Here is a 17,661-nt window from a genome sequence, read left to right as displayed (position 1 = left end):
TTGGGATGTGGGAGGGGGTGAGGGCTCCAGCTGGGGGTGCAGGCTCTGGGGTGGGGTCAGAGATGAGGGTTTGGAGTGTAGGAGGGGGCGCCAGGCTAGGGGGTGGGGTCGAGGGATTCGGAGTGCGGGAGGGGGCTGTGGGTTGAGGCAGGGGGTTGGGCTGTGGGAGGGGCTACAGGCTCTGGTCTGGGGATGTGGGCTCTGGGGTGAGGCTGGTGATGGAGGGTTTGGGGTGCAGGAGGGGGCTCCAGGATGGGGGGTGGGGCCAAGGGATTCGGAGTGCAGGGGGAAGCTGTGGGTTGAGGAAGGGGGTTGCGGTGCAGGAGGGTGTGAGGACTCTGGGGTGGAGCTGGGGATGAGGGGGTCAGGGTGTGGGCTGGGACTCTGGGCTGGGGCAGGGGATTGGAGTGCAGGGGGATGAGGGCTCTGGGCTGGAGATGTGGGCTCGGGGCGGGGCAGGGATGAGGAGTTTGGGATGCAGGAAGGGGCTCCGGGTTTGGGGGAGGTCCGAGCTGGGGCAGGAGGTTGGGGCTTGGGGTTGGGGCATGGTCTTACCTTAGGCGGCTCTCGGTCAGTGGCGCAGTGGGGGGGCTAAGGCAGGCTCCCTGCCTGTCCTGGCACCGTGCTGCGCCTCGGAAGTGGCCAGCTGCATGTCTGGGTCCTAGGTGGGGGGCCAGGAAGCTCCACATGCTGTTCTCACCGGCAGCCACTGCCCACCCCCCAACTCCCATTGGCTGGTTCTCGGCCAATGGGAGTGTGGAGCCAGTGCTCGAGGTGGGAGCAGCGCATGGTGCCCCGTGACCCACCCCGCCTAGAAGCCAGACCTGCTGGCCGCTTTCGGGCCGCAGCATGGAGCCAGAACAGGTAGGACTAGCCTGCCTTAGCCCAGCAGCACCACCGACCACATTTTTAAGGGCCCAGTCGACTGTGCTGACTGGTGCCTCCAGGGTCCCTTTTCAACCAATGTTGTGGTTGAAAACATGATCACCCAGTGTCTCCCTCAAGCAAATGTGGTTTTATAATGCTAAAGATGAGATATTTTCTACTGAGGTCATGCAACACATGAAGTATATTTAATTATATGTCTTTTTAATGTGGCTTAATAGGAACGTGAGGAATTCCACTGCAAATTACCTATTACTTCCTTTTGTGTATTTGGGGACCTGCATTAGGTATGTGACTAGTCAGTATGAGTTAGTCATTTTATTAATTTGCTGTGTAGGCCCTCCCCTATCACATGGTTGGAAAACAAGCCACCAAGGTCTGGCATCAAAATTGTCTCCTTTATGACAGTGAAAAGCACTCGTGCTAGTCATCTGCTCTTCCCCTTTCCTGGTAGTTTTATTTTTAACCATATTTAGTTTAAAAGGAATATTCCTTACTTTAATCAACCCTTTCTTTAATTATTTTTTCTTCTTTGTTAGAGGACTGTTAGGCAGTGCTGTCTACTGATTGCAGCAAAATACTAGGAGTCAGGTTTCCTGTCTCTGCTACTTAGCCATGGCAAGTCTTTGGGCAAGTTATTTAAACCCTCTGTGCCTCACATAACTGGTCTATAAAATGGATAATTATAATGCAGTTGCTAACGTAGCTCAGAGGTGGTGTTAGGCTTATATAATAAAGATGCTCCCCAACTTATGCAAGCGTTCCATTCCAGAACACCTTGCGTAAGTCAAATTTTGCGTAAATTGGGGCGCATACCCATCAATTACATGCAAAAAAAAAAAAAAGCTTACAGAACTTTTTCCATAAGTGCGGGTTTGCATAAGTTGGGTTTGCGTAACCCAGAGAGCGTATTTGGAAGCACTTCTTAGACCCTAGATAAAAGGTGCTGTTCATAGCCAAAGTAGTAGTAAAAGATGAGACACATTTTTTTGAAACTGTTGTTGCTGTTGTATGGGCTGTCAGGATCAGGATCTTGTGTTAGCTGCAGTTCAGACACAGAGGTGAATGCATTCTTTCCGGAAGAGCTTCATTTTGTTATATCCAGAAGTTCAGTGAACAAAGTACATACATGCATTCTGAGCAGTACTTCTAATCTTCAGGCAAATAAAAAGCATACCATGTGGGTGGTGGTTTAGAAATCTCAGACAACTTGTAGTATCTATATTGTGGTGGAGTTCTATAGCTCTGGCCAGAATCTGTGCAGTGCCTTGTGCGCTGTGTTCCTAGCATAAAGAAAAACACAAGCCCTGCCTCAAAGACCTTTTAATGAAATGGACAAAAATAGAGTGGGAGAATGAATATAACAAATAAGTACAGTGGTGGGTGATGACAGTACGTGTCATTTTAGGGTTTCTTTTTCTGTATAACTTTATATGATCACTTCCGGACTGTATTGTTTTCCTAGACTATATTTTTGTGCGTAGTTCTTTTAATCTTGCCTGTTTACTTTGCTGGTCACTTTAGCTCTTGTTCATTTTCTTCTTTTTTATTGTTTTATTTTAATTTAATTTGTTCCTCTTCCCTCTGCAAATATTGACCTTTGATACTTTATTGTTCTAGTAATTGTCAGAGGCTGGCTGGCCCTTTCAGTTGATCCTGAGCTGGGTTCAATTACTATTAATGATCCCAGCTGTGGAAGGGTCTGGAACAGGAGTGGGCAAACTTTTTGTCCCGAGGGCCACATCTGGGTCTGGAAATTGTATGGTGTGCCATGAATGCTCATGAAATTGGGGGTGGGGGTGTGGGAGGGGGTGAGGGCTCCAGCTGGGGGTGCGGGCTATGTGGTGGGTCCAGAAATTAGGAGTTCAGTGTGCCGGAAGGGGCTCTGGGCTGAGGCAGGGGGTTGGGGTGTGTGTGGGCTGTGGGGTGGGGCTGAGGATCAGGGTTTGCAGTGCAGGAGGGTGCTCTGAGCTGGGACCCCAAGGGGTTTGGAGGGCAGGAGCGGGAGCCAGGTCTGGGGTAGGGGGTTGGGGCATGGGAGGGGGTCAGGGGTGCAGGCTCCAGGTAGCACTTACCTCAAGCAGCTCCCAGAAGCAGCGGCATGTCCCCCTCTCTGGCTCCTACTCGGCAGCGCAGCCAGGCAGCTCTGCAGGCTGCCCCGTCTGCAGGCGCCACCCCTGCAGCTCCCATTGGTCGTGGTTCCTGGCAAATGGGAATTGTGTGGGTGGCGCTTGGGGCATAGGCAGCGTGCGGAGCCCCTTGCCAGCCCCTACAGGTAGGAGCTGGCGGGGCGACATGCCGCTGCTTCCAGGAGCTGCACGGAGCCAGGATACTTGTGGAGCGGGGCAAGACCCTTGACCCTGCTCCCTGGCAGGAGCTCGAGGGCTGGATAAAAATTTCTGAAGGGCCTGATGCGTCCCCCAGGCCGTAGTTTGCCTACCCCTGATCTGGAAGAAGGACATAGAGAGGGAAGAGAACTCATTGAAGGGGGAGACCCCTCTCTCTGCGTAGGCAAGCTGGAGAGAACCACGGGGAGCAGATTAAGCTACTGTGGAAGGTTCTGAGATAGGGCTGTAAGAATCCAGGAGTCCCTGGGAGAAGCTTCCAGAGTCCCTGGGGAGGGGAGCTTGTGGGGAAGTCTTCTAGGAAGAAGGGCCTCCAGGAAAAAAGTCCTGGGAGTTCATGCTCAGCCTCAGGCACTAAGAAGAGCTCTACAATGCTCAGGAGTAGGAATAAAGAGCTTCAGTACAGCCTGAGAGGGGCAGAAAGCTCTTCTGTTTAGATGTTGATGTGGTGGATTCTTTAGTTGGACTTCTATTACCCTGCATGATAACTGAGGGAATGAAATCATGCTCCACATAAATTCAGTGAGTTGGTGCAGTTTTCTTTCTCTGGCTGATTTTTATATGATATTTACTGATCCTGTGCCCATATCTTCCCTTATATACTACACGCTTGAGGGTGAGCCAGTGTTGCCAACCCAAAATTTGCAAAAATCACGTTAGTGGTTTTTTTCTTTGCCTTTTGGGTTTTTGAGCCTTTAGGGGAGGGGCGGGCAAACTTTTTGGCCTGAGGGCCGCATCGGGTTTCAGAAATTGCATGGAGTGCCGTTTAAGGGAGGCTATGCCTCCCCTAACAGCCAAGCGTGTCCTGGCCCCTACCCCGTCTTCCCCCTCCACCCCGCTTCTCGCCCCCTGACGCCCCCCCGGACTCCTACCCCACCCCACTCCCCTGTTCCTGATGTCCCCCGGGACCCCAGCCCCATCCACCCTCCCCTACTCCCTGTCCCCTGACCGCCCCGGAAACCTCACCCCTGACTGCCCCCGCCCCACCATCCCATCCAATCCCCCCCATCCTTCCTGACTGCCCCCCCGGGACCCCTACACCCATTCAAACCGCCCCCATTCCCTGCCCTCTGACCGCCTCGACACCTATCCACATCTCCGCCCCTTGCCCTCTATCCAACCCTCCCACTCCCTGCCCCCTTACCGCACTGCCTGGAGCACTGGTGGCTGGCGGCGCTACAGCCGCGCTCCCCGGCTGGAGCCAGCCATGCCACAGCGCAGCACAGCACCGGGTCAGGCCGGGTTCTGCAGCTGTGCTGCCCGGCTGCCCAGAGCATTGCGCCAGTGGCAGGGCGAGCTGAGGCTGTGGGGGAGGGGGAACAGCAGGGGAGGGGCCGGGGGTGAGGGTACACTCAAGGCATATTTTCTGCCACCACTGGGGCTAGAAACAGCTTTCCTTTTATTATTATTTTTTTAGCAAGATTCTTGCGAAATACAGGATTCCAGAAGATATTGCTTTAAGAAAAGGACACTAAATATTGTGAGACTTGTGATAACCATGAATTAGCAATATTCAAGTTATAGTATGTTCAATATGAAGTGGTTTGCCTTCTACTGTAGGTGGGGATAAGTGTTGATAACCCTCCTTCTCCCAGGCTCTCCTTTGGCATCTGAACCAATTCCAGGCCTGTTTCTAGTTCTTTTCTTATAAACAAAGTGATTTAGGACCATGCTGTATCTCATTGCTTCCCACAATGTAAGTTACACACTTGATAGGCACACAACATTTGATCTTGTCTGTTGTATCTCAAAGCAACAGGAAAGAACTACTATCAATTTTTAGAGGATTTTCCCCTACCCAGGTATTTTTCAACTGAAAAAGTCAGCTTTGAATATTGGACCTACAACTAATTTTAGACTCTGTACAGAACACTAAGCAGTTACTGACAATCTAGTTATGTCCACTATCTGTTAAATGTTAATGCTACTTCTGCACTTTGTAATGCATAGCATGCCCACTTTCTTGGAAAGTTTGCTACGTTTTTTTATTAACACGGTTATAAGGAATGCAGAAAACCTACAATTGTCCCCACGAACTGAGCTTTGTGAAATAGATTGCCAGCCAATTAGATGCAGATTGTAGTATCTAATAGCTGCTGGGTGCAATGGAGTGGGACAGGGGAACAGCTTGTGGCTTGCCAGTTCTGGGGCTGGTGGAACACTAGGCCTAGCGCACTTTAGAGCAGCCTAGGGGCTGCTAGGCAGCAGAATATATCTGGAGTGCAGTAGTGCTCCTGCCTGCTGCTGTGCTGGGGATGGTGTTTTATGAGCTGGTTATATCAGCTGGTGCCTTCCCCAGGGGAGCTGGGGAGACATGGCAGCCCTGTGACATTACAGCAGTGCAAAGGGGCCAAATTGAACAAGAGAATCTGGCTTTATGTTTGCCAGAGGGTACATACCCCTAAACCTTGAATATTAGGATGAAACATAATTGAAAGTGAAACTTTTTTAGCCTTGTCTATATTTTGTTTTAAATTCTTCTCCAAATTTAGATCAAAATCTAACAATGAATACAAAGCAAATTTTATTCTGACTGGGTGAAGTTGGAAAATGAGCTTTTACTCAGTGGCAAATTGACATTGTTACAGAGTTTGATTGTTCTACATGGTGGGTAGTGGTGTCGGCTGTTTCTAGTGCTGGATTGATAACTCTACTTCCAACACTGATAAGAAAACACAAATTCCAAAGTAAGAAGAACTACTCATTTAATATACAGTGCCATCACACTTTGTTTAAGAATACAGGAATAATGTGAGAAAGTGCTTTGAATTGAATACTGTGAGACTTATGTAAAAATTGACTATAATCCCTTTGAGTTTTAGAGATCTCTGAGTGCCCTAATAAATTGCATGCTTGGAATCTAGACTTGGTGGAGATTCAACACTTCATAGAAACAAAAATTACTATGGAAACATGAAAAGTTTCTTAACATGTTCACTTTCTTTGGAGGCAGGAAGGGAGATAAGAAGTGCCTTGTTTCAGCAGCCCCTTTTGACCAATTAAAAATGGCATTAGTGGTTTTTTGACGAAAACCTCATCCACTTCATGACCAGATGGATTATACCCTTGATGTAGGAAAAACATTGAAGGAAGAAACAGGAATCCTCAGATTGCCAGCAAAATATTGAAGGACCCTGTAGTAATAAAAGAAGGGAAAAAATTACATGTCAGCTGAGAAAAGATCATTTAAAAGAGCTTTAGAGGGTATTATCTATGATAGTGACTAGCAGCATAATTTTATTTAGTGTATTGCCCATTAGAAGCGGTTACCATCTTTTCTGTTTTTAATCATGTTTATTGTAATAAATCAATATTACAGCATAAACTGATTCTGTAGTTACTTAATTTAATTGTAACATTCAGTAACAATTTAAGTATTACCAAGATTGGTGTCTGATTGCTTTTCTGGTCAATAGTGTTTTGAAGCTGCTGTAACCTTCTATGTTCTTTTTACCAAGATGAGCAAGTTCACTTCTTGTGCCAGCAGCATCTGTGGCATATACAGTATTCCATTCTTTCAGTTTAGTAATTAGCATTACATTTATAAAGACATTGTTTCCACTTACATCTTCTAGTAAAGAGATGCCTGGTGTAGGCAACATGGGGAGGCAGTTAGCGGACAGGAGACTAAGGTGGAAGTCAAACATGGGTTCTCTTCCCAGGTCTGCGACTGACCTTGCCTTGGCTGTGTTTCCCCTCTCACCATTTGTCTGTCTAGACCTGTAAACTCATTCAGGCTGTATTTCAGCTTGCCACTTTCAGTTCACAGGAGAGTTGGTAACTTTGTGCATGTTACAATTCATATGGATTTGCACCACCTGAGTTTTGGGAAGGCAAATGAACCCTAAAACTACGTGAATCATAGGGACTTTAACTGAAATCCAGACAGATGTCAGTGAATTGACCTGGGTAATGCAGTATTTCAGATGAAAATGACTCTATCTGAAACTATTTGTCAAGGAAAGGGTTCCCTCAAAAATTATCCCAAATTCCCTATAAACTGGGCTTAAGTTGGCTTTCAAAGGGTTATTAGAGCCCTGCATGAATATCAAATTTGTATCCATGGATATAAAGCAGATATCTGCAGAGCTGCAGGGCTTTACATAGAATCATAGAATTCAAGATCAGAAGGGACCATTATGATCATCTAGTCTGACCTACTGCAAGATGCAGGCCACATAAGCCGATCCACCCACTCCTGAACTAATTCTCTCCCTTGACTCTGCTGTTGAATGTTCCAAATCATGATTTAAAGACTTCAAGTAGCAGATAATCCACCAGCAAGCGACCCCTGCCCCATGCTTCGGAGGAAGGCGAAAAACCTCCAGGGTCACTGCCAATCTACCCTGGAGGAAAATTCCTTCCCGACCCCAAATATGGCGATCAGCTGAACCCCGAGCATGCGGGCAAGACTCTCCAGCCAGACCCTCTGGAAAAGGCTAACAATATCCCAACATTGACCCTTTGTACTAATTACCAGTGTGGCACCTTATTGACCTATTGACTAAACCCGTTATCCTATCATACCATCCCCTCCATAAACTTATCCAGCTTAATCTTAAAGTCATGGAGGTCCTTCACCCCCACTGTTTCCCTCGGTAGGCTGTTCCAGAATTGCACTCCTCTGATGGTTAGAAACCTTCGTCTAATTTCAAGCCTAAATTTCCTGACTGACAATTTATATCCGTTTGTCCTCGTGTCCACATTAGCACTGAGCTGAAATAATTCCTCTCCTTCCCTGGTATTTATCCCTCTGATATATTTAAAGAGTGCAATCATATCTCCTCTTATCCTTCTTTTGGTTAAGGAAAACAAACAGAGCTCCTCAAGTCTCCTTTCATACGACAGGCTTTCCATTCCTCGGATCATTCTAGTGGCCCTTCTTTGTACCCGTTCCAGTTTGAATTCATCCTTCTTAAACATGGGAGACCAAAACTGCACACACTACTCCAAATGAGGTCTCACCAACGCCTTATATAACGGGACTAGCACCTCCTTATCTCTACTAGAAATACTTCGCCTAATGCATCCCAAATCCGCATTAGCTTTTTTAACGGCCACATCACATTGCCTACTCATAGTCATCCTACGATCAACCAGGACTCCTAGGTCCTTCTCCTCCTCCGTTACTTCCAACTGGTGCGTCCCCAGCTTATAAGTAAAATTCTTGTTAGTCATCCATAAATGCATAACCTTACACTTCTCATTATTGAATTTCATCCTGTTACTAATACTCCAGTTTACAAGGTCATCCAAATCTCCCTGGAGGATATCCCGATCCTTTTCCGAATTGGCAATACGTCCCAACTTGGTGTCATCTGCAAACTTTATCAGCCCACTCCTACTTTTGGTTCCGAGGTCAGCGATAAATAGATTAAATAAAATCGGACCCAAAACCGAACCTTGAAGAACTCCACTGGTAACCCCCCTCCAATCCGACAGATCACCCTTCAATACGACCCTCTGCAGTCTCCCCTTTAACCAGCTCCTTATCCACCTCTGGATTTTCATTTCGATCCCCATCTTTTCCAATTTAACCAGTAATTCCTCATGTGGTACCGTATCAAACGCCTTACTGAAATCAAGATATATTAGATCCACCGCATTTCCCTTGTCTAAAAAATCTGTTACTTTCTCAAAGAAGGAGATCAGGTTGGTTTGGCACGATCTACCTTTCGTAAAACCATGCTGTAATTTGTCCCAGTTGCCATCGGCCTCAAGGTCCGTAACCACTCTCTCCTTTAAAAATTTTTCCATGACTTTGCATACTACAGATGTTAAACTAACAGGCCTGTAGTTACCCGGGTCACTTTTTTTCCCCTTCTTGAATATAGGAACTATATTAGCTAATCTCCAGTCAAAGGGTACAACCCCCGAGTTTAGAGATTTATTAAAAATCATCACTAACGGGCTTGCAATTTCACTCGCCAATTCCCTTAATATTCTAGGATGAAGATTATCCGGGCCCCCTGATTTACTTCCGTTAAGCTGTTCAAGTTTGGCTTCTACCTCAGATACCGTAATGTCTACCCCCATATCTTCATTCCCGTCAGTCCCTCTACCACTATTCCTTAGCCCTTCATTAGCCTCATTAAAGACCAAGGCAAAATATTCGGTTAGATATTGTGCCATGCCAAGATTATCCCTAATCTCCACTCCGTTTAAAGTTTTAAGCGGTCCCACTTCTTCCTTCTTGGTTTTCTTCCTATTTATATGGCTAAAAAACCTTTTGCTATTGGTTTTAATCCCCTTCGCTAGGTCCATCTCCACCTGGCTCTTTGCCTTTCTCACTGCTTCCCTACACCCTCTGACCTCAATAAGGTAGGTTTCTTTGCTGATCCCTCCCATTTTCCACTCCTTGTACGCTTTCTGTTTTTTCTTTATCACCCCTCTGAGACGCTTGCTCATCCAGCTCGGTCTAAAACTGCTACCTACGAACTGTTTTCCCTTTCTCAGGATACAGGCCTCTGACAGCTCCTGCAACTTCAACCTGAAGTAACCCCAGGTTACTTTAGATCCCTAAATATGTTAGTCCAATCCACTTTCCTAACTAGTCGCCTTAATTTAGTAAAGTTAGCCCTTTTGAAATCGTAAACCTTAGTCTCAGATGCAATTTTGTTTATCCTTCCATTTATTTTGAAACGAATTAGCTCATGATCACTCGAGCCAAGGTTGTCCCCTACAACTATTTCCTCAACAAGGTCCTCGTTACTCACCAAAATCAGATCTAAAATGGCATCCCCCCTCGTCGGTTCCGCAACTACTTGATGAAGGAATTCATCAGCTATCACGTCTAGGAAAAGCTGAGCCCTATTATTATTACTAGCATTTGTTTCCCAATCTATATCCGGGAAGTTAAAGTCTCCCATGATCATACAGTTCCTATTAGTATTTACCTCCTTAAAAACATTAAAGAGCTCTCTATCCATATCCAGGCTAGATCCTGGCGGTCTATAGCACACCCCAATCACTATCCCAGGGGACGCTCTAGTAGTTTTCTTCCCCAATGTCACCATTGCCCAAACAGACTCCGTTTTATCCATTGCATTGCTAGTTATTTCGTTACATTTCACCTCATTATTGACATACAATGCTACTCCCCCACCTTTACCTTTGTTTCGGTCTTTCCTAAACAGCACAAACCCTTCCATACCTGTACTCCAGTCATGGCTACCGTTCCACCATGTTTCGGTTATTCCTACGATATCCGGTTTCAATTCTCGGACCAGGAGCTCCAGTTCCTCCATTTTGTTACCTAAGCTTCGCATTGGTGAACAAACATCCTAATTTTTGCTGTTTGGCTCCTCTCACCCTTTTCACCCAACTTGGTAGGGACACAGTACTACCAGTATGACCTGTCGGTCTAGTATCCGTCCCCCCCCCCTTCTTCCTTATACCTAACCCTCCCCCTCTGGCTATATCTGTTGTTATCCTGTTGTTCTCACTCTCAATGTATAAATTTGGTGTGGAGAGTACCTGGACCTCTCCCAACCGTCTCCCCCCAATGTCTAGTTTAAAGCTCTTTTAATCAGATGAGCCAGCCTCCCTCCTAGAATTCTACTTCCTTCCCTACTTAGGTGGAGCCCATCCCGTGAGAACAGTTCTCTGTCCCCGAAAGCCTCCCAGTGCCCATACATCCCAAAGCCCTCCTTGTAACACCACTCCCTCAGCCAACTATTTATCGTCACGATCTTGTCACCCCTTTGGCACCCTTCCCTAGGGACAGGTAGAATCCCACTGAAGATCACCTGAGCCTCAATTTCCTTGAGCGTCTTACCCAACCTGGCATAGTCTCCCTTGATCCTCTCTAGCGAGAATCTAGCCGTGTCATTCGTTCCTACATGAAGGATGATCAACGGGTTCTTACCTGCTCCTCTTAGGATCCTTTTCAACCTCAGGTCCACATCCCGTATTTTAGCACCCGGCAGACAGCACACCCTTCTGTTCTTTGGATCGGCCCTGGTCACAGGCCTGTCCAACCTTCTCAGTATGGAATCCCCAATCAGATAGACCTGCCTTTGCCTGGGGACAGTGTGGTCCTCTAACCTATCCTCCGTCCCCCCTGGTTGCAAGCTCCTTCCATTCCCATCATCCCTTGTGGTTCCCCTTAAGCCATCCTGCATCCTCCCTGGGCCCAAACTTGGTGCTGCCTCCATCGACTCCTCCCTTCTTTCTATCGGACTAGCCGCTCTTCTCTTTTTCCTTGCCCTCCCACCGTCAGCTACCACCTGCTGTACCCCTTCCTCATTCTCCAAACCTTCAAACCTGTTCCTTAGCTCTATTTCTCCCTCACTGGCTCTCCGTTTCCCCTTCCTGCTTCTCACGGTCACATGCTTCCACCGCCCATATTCCTCATCTGGCAGTCCCCCCTCACTGGCCTTAGCCCCTGCTTCCCCCTGTACTCCTGGGCATTCCCCTTCAGCCACTGCTTGCCATTGCTCCATCAGCTGCTCGAACCCCCTTCTATGCTCTACCAGAGTTTCTACCTGCAGCTCAAGACCCTGGATCTTTTCCTCCAGCAGCTCTATTAGGCAGCACTTCATGCATACATAGTACTGTTCTGGGTCCCCCGCTAGGACCATGTACATACCGCAGCTGCTGCATGCTATCATCCTCGGTGTATCCTCTACTGCTTGGCTTATGGCTGCTGCTGTCTCGGCCTCGCTCAGCGTTCTTACCTGGGGAACACAGGACACACGGTGCCGCCCCCCTTCCACCTCCCCCTGCAAACTCCCACTCAAACTCCCCTGTTAGCAGCCCTGTTGGCCGGCTCCTGGGCCGCTGCGATCAGCTGTGCCGCTGTGTACCAGGAACCATGCTGGGCTGCTGCTTGCCCGGGCAGCTCCTCTGGACTGGCTGTACTGCCCCTAGCCCTGCTCACTGGGGTGGGCACCAGGCTCACCAGCAGCTGTCCCTGGTTGCGCTAGTGTGTGCAAACGGCTCGCACGCTCCCAGACAGGAGTCCCTTCCACGCAGCGGTCTGCGTCTCCTTTCGCCGCTGCAGTTCAGGGTAGAGCCTTGCAGCACTGTGGATATCCACTTTATATCCATGGTTATCTGCATCCACGGGTACAAATTTTGTATCTACACAGGGCTCTACACATGGGATCATTTGGGGACTTTAAGATATATATATTTTTTTAGCTTCTAGCATTTTCTAAACAACAAAAACTTGACGGGGAAAACCTAGTAAATATGTATATTGCAGTCATATTTGCTGTTCAAAAAGTTTAAACTTCATTTGATGCAGGTAAAAACCAAAATATATCCTCTCAACATTAGTTGAAATCTTACAGATATGATGGTTGTTATTAAAATATTTACAAGAAATTAATGTAGTTTACTATTTGTATTTCTTTATGGCCTACAGCGGGGTAGTCAATTATTTTTTGTCAAGGTCCAGATTTTTTGGTCAAGGTTCAGTCTCTAGAGAAAATAATAATATTATTACTATTTTATTAAGTAAATAAAAAGATTTTGGGGTCCATTCAAAAGGGTCTGGCAGTCCGATTTGGCCCACAGTCTGCCTATTGACTACCCTGGCCTAGAGGCTCTAACAAAGATCAGGGCCTCATTGTGCTAGGCACTGTACAAACTCATCATAGGACTGTCTTTCTTGTGTACTTAGTTAGCAGAGCTCTTCAGGGAAGAGAGAAAGGGTGGGAGGGCAAACTGAGTCACAGAGGTGGGAAGTGACTTGGCCAACAGCTCAGTGTAATAGAACCTAGGTCACCTGCCTCCAGGGCTAGTATCCATCTGTCGTTTTGCAATATTTGTAGAGTTTCCATTGCTGCAGAGATCCGCTGTGCAACAGAACTGATGTAGTTCCACTGTGTCAGGGGAAAGCTGGACATAAGTAGCTGTGCAGGGTGTGAGCACCTTCTGAATGGTTCAGAACCTCTTGCATATAGGAAGCAGGGGATCCACTGCTCTGAATTCTCTCATTCTCCCTCATCCAGCAGAGGGCCACCTACATGCATTGGCTACTTCAGCCGTTGAACAAAAGTGACCTCCATGGATTACTCCTCATGTGTGGCATGACCAGTTGGACCTAGCACTCAGCCTGTTGCTTCCAATGGGCTCTAAGATCCGGATATTGGCTTATAGGAAGTGTGGGGCAGCAAATGTAAAGATTTCAGTAGCAGCCCCATATGTGAGTGCAGTCATCACTGTGCTTTGCTGCAGTGGGGAAAGGCACAATTCTTCCCATAAAAATGAAAGCAACGAAGAAGATGGATATTGTAATACAGTAACTCCTCACTTAAAATTCTTCAGGTTAATGTTGTTTAATTGTTATGTTGCTGATCAATTAGGGAACATGCTTGTTTAAAGTTGTGCAGTGCTCCCTTATCATGTTGTTTGACAGCTGCCTGGTTTGTCCACTGCTTGCAGAAAGAGCAGCCCGTTGGAGCTAGCTGGTGGGGGCTTGGAACCAGGGTGGACCAGCAACCGCCCTATCAGTTCCCCTAAGTTCCCTGTGTGGCAGCCGCCCAGCAGGCTATCAACTGCTGGGCAGCTCAGCTGTCCCTCCCCCCACTGCCATGTGCTGCTCCTGCCCTCTGCCTTGGAGCTGCTCCTGGGAGCCTCCTGCTTGCTGTGCAAGGTGGGGAGGAAGAGAGGTGTTAATGTCAGGGTGTCCCTCTCCCCCCGCTCCTGTATCCCCATCTCCTGTACCTTATCTCCACAAGGGGAGGGACACTACAGGGCTCAGGACTGAGGGAGCTTGCTGGCAGCAGTGGCTGTCTCAGTTTGCTAATGTACTTAGAGTGTGGTCAGCGTACTTAAAGGGGCAATGTGCGTCTGTCTCTCTCTCTTACACAGGGTGTGTGTCTCTGTCTCTCTTTCTGCCATGCTGTCTCCCCTCCCTCCATCTGTGCTGCCTTGTAGAGTGTGAGGCTACATTAACAACAATGTGTTAATCCTTGAGGGCTCAGCCAAGTGCTACATTTAGCAGTAAGGCATTCCCTGGGAAATATCCCACCCTCTGACTTCACCACCTCAACCAAGCTTCACAATCATCATTGCTTTGTTTGTTTGTTTAAAACTTATACTGTGTATATGTGTGTGTGTATGTATGTATGTGTATATATAAAAGTCTTTTTTTGTCTGGTGAAATTTTTTTCCTGGAACCTAACCCCCCCCCTTTACATTAATTCTTATGGGGAAATTGGATTCGCTTAACATTTCGCTTAAAGTAGCATTTTTCAGGAACATAAGTACAACGTTAAGCAAGGAGTTACTGTACTCAGATTTTAAACGATGGAGCAAGAACTGCAGAGCAGAAACACTGTTCTTATATTCCCATATAAAACGGGGTTGTATTTACAGAATAGAATATCACTACAAGGTAGATTGTTCTACTCTTACTCCCTTAAGTCGATTCAAAATGCTGCTACCAGCTGTTATTATCTTCCTGGCTCATTGCTCTGATTGGTTCACTCCCTGTCCATTCCACATCAAACACTAGCTCCCTGGGCCAGATTTTCAACTATATTTATTTGCCAAAAGCTACAGCTAAGTATCTGGTGCAATTTTCGGAAGGGCCTAAGCAGGTTAGATGCCTAGTCCAGTTGAAATCAATGGAAGTTAGGTGCTTAACCTGCTTAGGAAATCTGTACATTAATACAAGGATTTGATGGCAAAGCCTAGTTAAAAATAGCATGGAGTACAAGTAAACAGTGGGAGGCATGGTGTGAATGGCTAGACAGAAGTAGCAGCAGATTGACTAGAGCAGGTCTTCCTCAGAAGCATTTGAGTCATTCCTTGTAGAGGACTAGATAGAATTATGATGCCAATTAAATCAGATGATAATGAGATTAAACTAGCTAGAGACATAAAGGGTAACAAGAAAACATTCTACAAATACATTAGAAGCAAGAGGAAGACCAAGGACAGGGTAGGCCCATTACTCAATGACGGGGGAAAAAAAACAATAATAGAAAATGTGTGAATGGCATAAGTGCAAAATGACTCTTTTGTTCAGTTTTCATCAAAAAGTTTAGCAGCGATTGGATGTCTAATATAGCAAACACCAGTGAAAATGAGGTAGGATTTGAGGCGAAAGTAGGGGCAGAACAAGTTAAAAATTACGTAAATAAGTTAGATGTCTTCAAGTCAGTAGGGCCCGATAAAGTACAACCTAGAATACTCAAGGAGCTGACTGAGGAGATATCTGAGTCATTAGTGATTATCTTCAAAAACTCATGGAAGACGGGAGAGATTCCAGAGGACTGGAAAGGGGCAAATATAGTGCCCATCTATAAAAAGAGAAATAAGGACAACCCGGGGAATTAAAGACCAGTCAGTTTAACTTGAGTACCTGGAAAGATAATAGAGCAAATAATTAAGCAATCAATTTGCAAACACCTAGAAGATAATAAGGTGATAAGTAACAGCATGTATTTGCAAGAATAAATTGTGTCAAACCAACCTAATAGCTTTCTTTGACATGGTAACAAGCCTTATGAGTTGGGGTCGGGGAGCAGTAGATGTGTTATGTCTTGACTTTAGTAAGGGGATGTCTACACTGGCAGTTACAGCGCCGCTTAGAGAGCGCTGAAGGGAAACCGCTGTTGTGTGTTCACACTGACAGCTGCCTATGCAATAGCGTGTTCGCACTTGTGGCACCTGCAGCGCTATTTGGAGCAGTGCACTCTGGGCAGTTATCCCACAGAGCATCTCTTTCTCTTTTGCCACTAAGAGTTGTGGCAAGGCAGAGGGGGTCGTGGGGCACCCTGGGTCTTGTCCCAATGCCCCATGATCTATTGCTTCACATCCCAGCAATCCCTGTGCTTCTGTCCACATTTGGTACCATCTTTCAGCGGTTTGTTTACCGCCCTGCCTCTTTCAGGCTGCAGGAATGGATTCCGAACTGCTGAGCAGCATGCTGCTCGCTCTTACCAACTCGTCATGAGTGGCAGTGGAGTTATTCCTTAAACTACAAAGGCAAGAGGAGTGCAAAATTGATCTTGCTACGCGAAGTAGTTATGACACAAGATTGCTTGTGGCATCACGGAGGTGCTGATCACAATGGAATGGCGCTTTTGGGCTCAGGAAACAAGCACTGAGTGGTGGGATCACATCATGATGCACAACTGGGATGAAAAGCAGTGGCTGCAGAACTTTTGCATGAGAAAAGCCACATTCATGGGACTGTGTGATGAGCTCACCCCAGCCCTGCGGAGCAAGGACATGAGAATGAGAGCTGCCCTGTCGCTGGAGAAGCCCATGGTGATTGCACTATGGAAGCTGGCTACTCCAGACTGCTACCGGTCAGTTGCTAACCAGTTTGGAGTGGGAAAGTCGACCATTGGAGTCGTGTTGATGGAACTGTGCAGGGCCATTAATTGCATCCTGCTCCAAAAGACCGTGACTCTGGGCAACGTGCATGACATAGTGAATGGCTTTGCACAAATGGGCTTCCCTAACTGCGGAGTGCTGATAGATGGCATGCACATTCCAGTTCTGGCACCGGATCACTTAGTCACTGAGTACATTAATCGCAAGGGGTATTTTTCAATGGTTCTCCAGGCGCTTGTGAATCACCTTGGGCATTTCACGGACATTGACGCAGGCTGGTCCAGAAAGGTGCATGACGCATGCATCTTTCAGAACACTGGCCTGTTCAAGAAGCTGCAAGCAGGGACTTTCTTCCTGGACCAGAAGATCACCGTAGGGGAAGTCGAAATGCCCATTGTGATCCTGGGAGACCCTGCCTACCCCTTAATGCCATGGCTTATGAAGTCCTACATGGGGCAATTCGACTGCAGCAAGGAGCAGTTCAGCAACATGCTGAGCAAGTGCAGAATGACTGTTGAGAGTGCATTTGGCCGTTTAAAAGGCTGGTGATACCTGTATGGGAAGCTGGACATGGCCGATGACAATATTCCCTATGCTTATAGCCATGTATTGTAAGCTCCATAATATTTTTGAAGGGAAGGGTGAAAGCTTCACTTAGGGCTGGACCGCAGAGGCTCAGTGCCTGGAGTTTGAACAGCCAGAGACCAGGGCTATTTGAGGGGTACAGCGCGGGACCATAAGGATCAGGGATGCCTTGAGGCAGCAATTTGAAGCTGAAAGCCACTAATATTTGCTGCTATGCTCGGGATTGCAGTGCTTGTAATGCTAGGAGGTTACTGGTGCACATGATGCAATAAGGGGGTTTAACATAATTGCATGTTGCTTTGTAGTGCTCTTTTTGCTTTCACTTAATAGAATAAAGATTGCTTTCAAACCAACACAATTCTTTTATTAAAAGACAACAACCAGAGGAGGGAGTCAAATGACAAAAATACATCAGGGAGGGGTGGGAGAAAAGGGAAGGTCCCCAGAGGAGGAGGGGTCCCGGGATGGCTACAGATTTGTGTATGTCCAGGGATCATACCTAAACTTCAGCAGGGCCAAACTGCAGAGGGATGGGTGTTGAGTGCAG

At 47.0% G+C, this 17,661-nt stretch overlaps 1 protein-coding gene across 5 annotated transcripts in view; it reads left to right on the top strand.

The window, feature by feature from the left end:
- APBA2 (amyloid beta precursor protein binding family A member 2) overlaps positions 1-17,661 on the top strand; it is a 237,062-nt gene that overhangs the window by 100,093 nt on the left and 119,308 nt on the right. Inside the window, exon 1 of one of the 5 annotated variants that reach the window (XM_039491759.1) lies at positions 846-864. The exons of the other annotated variants lie outside the window; for them this stretch is intronic. The gene's annotated coding sequence lies outside the window, so the exon portion shown is untranslated. Of the gene's footprint in view, positions 1-845; positions 865-17,661 lie in introns of those variants that run through there. 5 annotated transcript variants of the gene reach the window in all.

The sequence above is a fragment of the Mauremys reevesii genome, linkage group 10 (genome assembly GCF_016161935.1).
Source record: "Mauremys reevesii isolate NIE-2019 linkage group 10, ASM1616193v1, whole genome shotgun sequence".
In the NCBI taxonomy this organism is placed as follows: Eukaryota; Metazoa; Chordata; order Testudines; family Geoemydidae; genus Mauremys; species Mauremys reevesii.
Note: the sequence above shows the minus strand (reverse complement) of the source record. Positions and strands in the feature narration are given on the sequence as shown.